Source organism: Meleagris gallopavo, chromosome Z, assembly GCF_000146605.3.
Source record: "Meleagris gallopavo isolate NT-WF06-2002-E0010 breed Aviagen turkey brand Nicholas breeding stock chromosome Z, Turkey_5.1, whole genome shotgun sequence".
In the NCBI taxonomy this organism is placed as follows: domain Eukaryota; kingdom Metazoa; phylum Chordata; class Aves; order Galliformes; family Phasianidae; genus Meleagris; species Meleagris gallopavo.
Window position 1 is genome coordinate 849324 of NC_015041.2, and position 1960 is coordinate 851283.

A 1960-nucleotide genomic window follows, 5' to 3' on the forward strand; every position below is an offset into this window, starting at 1 on the left:
TATGTAGGGTGACCAGAACCGGCTGGAACTGGTTTGAGGCAGATCGGCTCCCGAACACAATGCAGTCAGTGAGCTGCTACAGTGGGATAGCTTCCTCCCTCCATGGCAGCCAAAAGCAGAGGAGCTTGCAGAAAGATACCGTCCCTAAACAGTATGTGAATGCACACTTAGACACACAGCACTGGTATGTGGCTATGTAGTCCTAAAGGGTTCTGTATGTAAATGTACATATTTGAAGTAGCTGAGGTGGCTTGGGCTTTTTCTGCCTTTTTTTATGCTTAAGGAAGGGGCAAGAGCTTGAGATTTACAACCCTTATTAAAATATTTTTGCTTTGCAAGGGTGGGACACTGGTTGTGCAGTCTATTTTAAAACTGAACCGAATAAAACGGATTGAATGATTTGTAATTGTAGCCGTGCTTGCAACTGAAGAATGCTGCTTTGCATGCCGTGTTATTTGCAGGGCACTGTCTTGTGGTTTTCTTCTTGAGGGGATGTCGGGAAGGGGGTCTGAAAGGCCAAAAGGAAGCGATGTTGTTGTGGAATTGTGTGTAAGGCATTGCAAAGATGCTGTAAGGCGTACTCATTTCTCCTTTCTTTTTTTCCTCCTTGTAGGCCTATTGATTGGGGCTGCCTTTAACCCTTTCGTATTTGCAGAGGTGATCCATCTGTGGCAGTAACAGAGCGCTGGCAGAAAAGCCTTCCAGAGGTCAAGGTTCACAAAGGTGAGACGGGTGTGTGTGACAGTGGTGTGTGTGTGTGTGTGTGTGTGTGTGTGCGTGTGTGAAAGGCAAACCCGGTGCCTGGTGGCACACTTGGCACGTTAGCGAGAGCGACAGCAGCGTCTGAGCGTGTTGGTGAAGAAATGCTGTTAACCTCCAGGTTTAATAGGATTAAGGCTATTGTTTGTAAAGGCGTGCTGATACCTGCTCTGAATACGGCCGTTTCGATACCTCACACCCGGATGCACGCTTTTTCACAATGCTGTGATAAAGGATAGGCCTCTGAGTGGCAGTCGTAAATTGCGGACCACATGGCAGCGAACTGTTGGAGCTGTGTTACAGCAGTGACCGTCCAGAATTTGCTGTCTGGTTGTGCAAAGGTTGCTTGTTTGGCCGTATGTGAGTAACCCGATGTTTGTTTCTGAATTCAGGTCTTCCGTCTTAAACCTGTGCTTAATATGTCCTGCGTAGGAAAACGTGCAGAATAAGGATGGTGTTGCTTAGGCTGCTGTAACCCAGGGAGAATTGTGCGGCAGCCAAGAGGGGAGATGCATTTCAGAGGTCTGATGGAGCTCAAGTGGACTATTATTTGCATGAATTATAATTTTGTGCAGTAATGAAATAAGAATAGGAAAGCAGATGAGCAGTGATTCGGCTCCTGAACGATGGCCACTTTTAACTCAAAGTGGTGGGTAATGGGTGGGATTCTTTTTCTTTCTCATCTGAAAAATACATGTGTTCTTAGATGTGAGCTGGCATTTGCATCTTGTAGAGAAAGCTGGAGGAGTCTGAGGGAGAGAGGCAAGAAAGCAGTAATGAATGTAGCAAAGGGAAGAACAAAGGCTGTTAGAGCTTGCACATTGGAACACTGAACGTTTTGCCTTGGGGATTCTTTTGCCAGAACTGTTACTTCCTTCAACAGGAAATCAGCAACTCTAGAATCTTATGCTGTATGATTTTCAAAAACAAAACCTGGCCAGTCTTGGCTGTGTTAGCTGGTTTGGTAATCTGCAATCAAAATAAATATGGAGGCAGAATGGTAAAAAACGTTCTGTTCTGGTGTGAAATGAGGGTCCTCCCCTCTATGCTCAGCAGAGTAAAAGTAGACAGTCTTGAAAAGCCCTGAAAAGTGGGATTCGGGTAAGTTTTATGGTGGCTGATGATAGACAGGGTGCCTGCATCGCATCAGAGTGTGACATATACAAGGGAGCCTTTTTATTCCGACTGCAGCAGATTACAT

The 1960-nt window shown here is 45.7% G+C and overlaps 1 protein-coding gene across 1 annotated transcript in view; it reads left to right on the plus strand.

Annotated features, from left to right (window-relative positions):
• The first annotated feature begins 6 nt into the window (after positions 1-6).
• The window catches only part of ZNF532 (zinc finger protein 532), a 40276-nt gene continuing 38322 nt past the window's right edge, over positions 7-1960 (plus strand). The window contains 1 exon segment of the mRNA XM_031557177.1: positions 7-723. The gene's annotated coding sequence lies outside the window, so the exon portion shown is untranslated.